This window comes from Erythrolamprus reginae, chromosome 4, assembly GCF_031021105.1.
Source record: "Erythrolamprus reginae isolate rEryReg1 chromosome 4, rEryReg1.hap1, whole genome shotgun sequence".
In the NCBI taxonomy this organism is placed as follows: domain Eukaryota; kingdom Metazoa; phylum Chordata; class Lepidosauria; order Squamata; family Dipsadidae; genus Erythrolamprus; species Erythrolamprus reginae.
The window spans coordinates 100,830,380-100,836,503 of record NC_091953.1 but is presented as its reverse complement, the minus strand read 5'-3'; positions in this window follow the sequence as shown (position 1 = coordinate 100,836,503).

Genomic DNA, 6,124 nt, shown 5'->3' with positions numbered 1-6,124 from the left:
AGATTTTCCATGGAAGTTTATTCAATTCTTTGTTATGTTTTGACCTACTAGATTTTCAGATTAAGTTTTATCTGAATCTGTAGCTGAAGAGTCACATAATATTTTTAGATCAGCAAGGTCTGGCTTAGAAATGTCACATTACTTTGTCCAAACATCCTCCTCTTCTAGGCAGGACGAAGTGTGTTATAACACAATAGAGAAGGAGAGAATTTAGGTAATTTAGCAAAATAGGTTTTGCAAATTTGAACTAGAAGTAGGCTGTCCATGGTGCTGATTGATCGTGTCCCGATGTTACCTAAGAATTTCCACTTCCTCCAGCTTCAGATGTCTTTATAGTTTTAAAAGTGTCTACCTTTAAATTCCATTTATACTAATGAAATAATTATATCATTAACTTGAAGATGTAAGTCACTGTCCAGGTGGAATTTTTAAAGATGGAAAACAAAGAAAGAAGACGGCAGCGGCAGCCCCTTTGAAGACCGAGAGAAAGGAAGAAGGCTGGACCAGGATCTGTCGGCTGCTGTGTAAATCTGTCATTCAGCTGCATAGCCCGAAAGACACCTGACTCATATTATAGCTGGAAAATTCAGAGCAAACTTTGATTTTAAAATATATGTGTCCTACTAGAATTTACCCTATTATCCAAATTAGGGCAATACTTTTATTGTAGCTGCTCAGGATTCTCCTAGCATAGACTGTGCAAAAGTTTGATTTTTTTTTTCATATCAGTTCATCAGATTGTATGTTCCAAAGATACGAAAAGCTTGCACTCTTTTGTGAACTTGGAGTTGGCTAATAATAAAAAAAATAATCTTGGCATGCATTTGTGTTCCTTTTTTCCTTACAACCAAGAAAACTACCTTTCTTTTTTTTATTTCACTATATTATGTATTCTTGAGCTGTCCCAGTTACCGTTATCTTCACAGCCTACTATAATCCAAAATTTATGATGGTAGTTTTCTATGCAGATTTCCTGTGCACTTCTGCCATCAATTATACATGGGTGTAAATCTCATTGTCTCAATAGAATCTGTTCCTAAGGGAGAACTTCAGCCTTCGTAACATAATAACACAATGTAAGATGTGATGTGAGATATGATATATGATATGAATCACGGACACATATCTTTAAAATTATTGTCCTAAAATGTACTGATAATATAGCTTCAAGAGGGAATTTTATCTAAAACATTTTATTATCTACCTTACCTCTTTTCCTCTGGCTTGTATTTTCAGGAACTTGCAAGCACATTTCAATGCAGATTATCAAAATTCATAGAACCAGCTAATTGTGAATCTACTCTAAATATGACTAAAATTTGGAATCAGTTCATTAATGAAGAGATCAATTAGGATTTGAATTATTTATCTTTCTCTCTGTGGGTCAACTAGCTAAAATGTACAACTCCCCCAAATACCCATTTGTTTCCATTTTTAAAAATATGATTTGTTTACTCCCAATGAATATTCAATCTTTCTAAGGAACAAAATAATGGTGCTGAAATACGGACTGGGCTGATGATGAGATGAGATGTCACCAGGTTTTTAAATATATTTTTTTTAAAAAATGAAGACCAGCACAGGTTGATTTGATTAAGATAAACAAGAGAAAAATGATTTTGGACTTGTTCTATTGTAAGAATAAGGGGTAGTGATTTCTGACAGTCTCAAAATGGGTGAGCAGTGTGGTCGGGCGGTAGGAAAGGCAAGTAGGATGCTTGGCTGCATAGCTAGAGGTATAACAAGCAGGAAGAGGGAGATTGTGATCCCCTTATATAGAGCGCTGGTGAGACCACATTTGGAGTACTGTGTTCAGTTCTGGAGACCTCACCTACAAAAAGATATTGACAAAATTGAACGGGTCCAAAGACGGGCTACAAGAATGGTGGAAGGTCTTAAGTATAAAACGTATCAGGAAAGACTTAATGAACTCAATCTGTATAGTCTGGAAGACAGAAGGAAAAGGGGGGGGGCATGATCGAAACATTTAAATATGTTAAAGGGTTAAATAGGGTTCAGGAGGGAAGTATTTTTAATAGGAAAGTGAACACAAGAACAAGGGGACACAATCTGAAATTAGTTGGGGGAAAGATCAAAGGCAACATGAGAAAATATTATTTTACTGAAAGAGTAGTAGATCCTTGGAACAAACTTCCAGCAGACGTGGTTGGTAAATCCACAGTAACCGAATTTAAACATGCCTGGGATAAACATATATCCATTGTAAGATAAAATACAGGAAATAGTATAAGGGCAGACTAGATGGACCATGAGGTCTTTTTCTGCCGTCAGTCTTCTATGTTTCTATGTTTCTATGTTTCTAAGATATGGGTGAGGTTAATGGTTTGAGTTATCAAAACCTAGTGAAAAACTATGAGACATAAAGCTCCAAAGTGTAATACAGGATTATTTTACATTGTTTATCCCCAGTTAGGGCTTAATCCCTGAAAAACAGAATTGCAGCATAAACTGGGCTTAATCCCTGAAAAACAGAATTGCAGCATAAACTACGCTATAAACAACTTACATGCTTTTTCCGAAGTCAACTTCGGATAGGCATCTATGGAAAGGATGAAGGTGAAAGAAATGATGATATGTGCATGACAAGGTGATCATGTGAATGGCACAACTTTCATACTTGTACTAGACAACAGAAGATGTTAGTGCATACCTGCAATAATTTTGACATCATTGGGGCCTCTAAAGACACCATTGGTCCCCAAAGAATTCCAGAGTTGAAATTCTAAAATCATCATTTGGGTGGAATACAATAAATCTCCTGATGAACATGCTGAAGAAAATCCTATTTTTATAACACTTGGTATTATTATTTTAACTAATATAAATGTCCTTCCTCTTTTCTGATGGTTTTTTTTAATCTGTGTGATTTTTTTTCTTTTTTATGCTTTCTGCACCAATAGAGCTAACCTAGGATTGAAGTCTGTCTTTCCAGAAGAGGCTACATTTATGTATCAGGCTAAGGTAGAGTGGAATTATATGAGATTAGACTAAATGACGTCAACAAAACCCCAAATAAAATAACCCTAAAATTAAACATATATACTGTATATCAAATTAAAATGTTCCCGATATAAAAACTGTAACACAAGGTCGCAAACTACAGTATGGTTGACAGTCGTGTCTTTTATATTAAACACAATTTCGATATTCAGAGAAGGGGGCATGTCTATAAATATAATCAGATATCCATCAATTATTATTATAATCATCACATGAAGTATAGTATAAATTTTATTATATGATAAAGGATATAATATATTACCCACTCCTCCATCTCTGATTTTTACTGCAAGGTATTAAATGTTTGTATGTTCAAATGTCTTTTTTTGTTGTTGTTGTTCACTGTTTCCTTTGTCTACTGCTTATACAGTGTTTTCTTTTTGGTTTTATTGTATATATATTAATAAAGGATTTTTTTTAAAAAAAGGTAGAGTGGATTCACATATCATACTGTCCTGATTTTTAAAAATCGTATTTCTGCACAAGCCACAATTGGACCATTCTTATTTAGAATGTAAGTTGTTGTTTACAAGCTCAAATGGCTCAGAAATAACTTTGGTACATTATTTATGGTTTAGACAGAATACCGAACTCTCTAAGTGACTTAACTGTAAAAGAAGAGGCAGTTTCCATTTCTTTCAGTGCATTGTTGTTTCATGGGGAATATTGGTAGGATGAGAATGTTTAATTAAAACCATGAGGATTTCGCTTGAAGGTAATTGTGTTTTGATATTCCCAGATGTGCCTGAAATCACTCAGATTGTTAACCAAGTTTCAGGGTTTTAAATGAGGTTTTGTTAAATTGAATGCTGAGGCTGCGGTTTTCCATCCAGCTAAGATAGACGTGGTTTTAAATAAGTGAAAGTAAATTTTTACCGATTTTGATAAATGCAAAATGATTTTTGAAGCTTGGGGTCAGAGCTATTATTAGATATAGAAGTCTAATTTGACTTGTCACTGAAGTCTCAGACTGCATACAGAGATTAATTTTTTTTAAAGGAAAGATTTCAAAAAACAAAAACCCACATCCACTGAATCTATGATATATTTGGAATCACAGTTATGGTTAAAACAGCCTTATTTTTTACTGGCTACTAAATGTTTTAAGCACTTCTTCAAAGACATTGGATGGATTTTCAGGGAGGTTATAATATAATAACTAAATATAGTTGAGCCAATCTTTGGAGAGGGGCGGCATACAAATCTAATAAATTATTATTAATTATTATTATTTTCATATGTTATCTTTTCTGACAACACTTCTTTAGTTCAGAGCAGGGTTTGACTTTTGGGGAATGAGGCCAGTATAGAATTGCATCATTTCTTATATTCTTACTGTCGCCATTACTCAATTTTCAGCTTTAAACTTGGAAAGGAAGGCTTCTCAGATTCTTAGGTTTTATACCAGTGATGGCAAACTTTTGGTTCACATGCCAAAAAGGGGGGTAGCGTGGGGAGGGGGTTGCACATTCACACTCATAATATGTGTCCTCCTGTGTATGCACGTCTGACCCCTCCCCCCCACATGTGATGGCACGTCCATTTTTCACTCTCCCCAGGCTTCAGAGTGTTTCTAGGAGCCTGGAGGGGGCAAAAACAGTCTTCCTCGTCCTCCAGAGGCCCTCCGGAGGCAGGAAATGGTCCATTTGCCAACTTCCAGTTAAACCACAAGGCCTGGTTTTCTTGCTCTCCAGAACCTTTCTAGGAGCTTGAGGAGGGCAAAAATGGCCTCCCCCCCATGGAGGTCCTCTGGATGCCAGAAATGTTCTGTTTGCCTACTTCTGGTTGAACTGGAAGCTCTGGTTTTTTGCTCTACCCAAGCTTCAGAGCCTTTCTAGGAGCCTGGGGAGGGTGAAAATGGCTTCCCCATGCTGGAAGCCCTCTTGAGGCCAGAAGTGGCCCATTTCAAGTTGGGAAATGGGCCATTTCGGCCTCTGGGTGGGGGGGAGGCCATTTTCACCCTCCCCAAGCTTCTCGAAAGGCTCTGGAGCTTGGGGACAGCAAAAAAATAGGCCTTCCCCACCCCCTCCAGAGGCTGAAAAATGGCTGTTTCCTGACTCCTAGTGGTCCCAGAAGGCCAAAAAAAATCAGCTGAGCTTTTGTCTATGTTCACCATGTTCTCATCACTGGCTCAAGGTTGACTCGACCTTCCATCCTTCCAAGGTGGGTAAAATGAGGATCCAGATTGTGGGGGCAATATGCTGGCTCTGTTAAAAAGTGCTATCGCTAACATGTTGTAAACCGCCCTGAATCTAAGGAGAAGGGCTACATTTAAAAATTTGAATAAATAATTAAATACATAAATAAGCAAACAAACAAACAAACAAATAAATAGTCCACGCAAAGGATCAAGGTGCCATCCTTTTCCTCATGGAATAGTACTGGGGCTGCGATTTTTGGTCTGGTTGGTTCGATAAATCCCCTTGCCAAGTTTTTGGTCAATGAACAGCCTCAGTTTGTTAAGGTTTTTTTGGGGGGTGGGGCATGCTATATATCTTTGACTTTGGGACTTTAGTCCCTGGTAGAATTTCAATGGTTCAGTCTGTGGCACAGTGTGAGGGGAGGTTGTCAGAGCCTTCGTTGCTGAAAACCTCAGCAAGTTCTCTACACTCTTTTTGGATGCCCTTTGACTGGTTGGTTCAGCTGGGCATTGCCGTTTCTTTACCCCCCCCCCCCTTTCAGGACTCTGCTCTTCTTCATCTTCTTGTTCATCTTCACGTGTCCTTTGGATTGGTATTCTCCCTTACTTCCAGTTTATTTTAGGGTTCAATTTCCTCAACCACACATGCCCCAGGACTAGTGGCCATTCCATTCCTGGTGCCACTATAAACGTCATGGTTTTCCATGTTTATTTGCAAAGGCTCAGTGCAGAAATGGCCAGCTCCTTCCTGCTACTGTCCCATCTGGCTGGGGAAAAGCGATGGGTTATTTTTTTTTAGCTTCCTTAGATGGATACCCAGTTTCCCCACTAAAGCTGGACTAATTAGGCAGTGAGTGTATTCCAAGTCCAGTAATGCTGAATTTTTTTCCCCTTTTCCCTTGGCTGGAGATGAAAAGTCTTAAGGGTAGGGTGAGTGGTTCAATTGAGTCACTTACCAGTGAG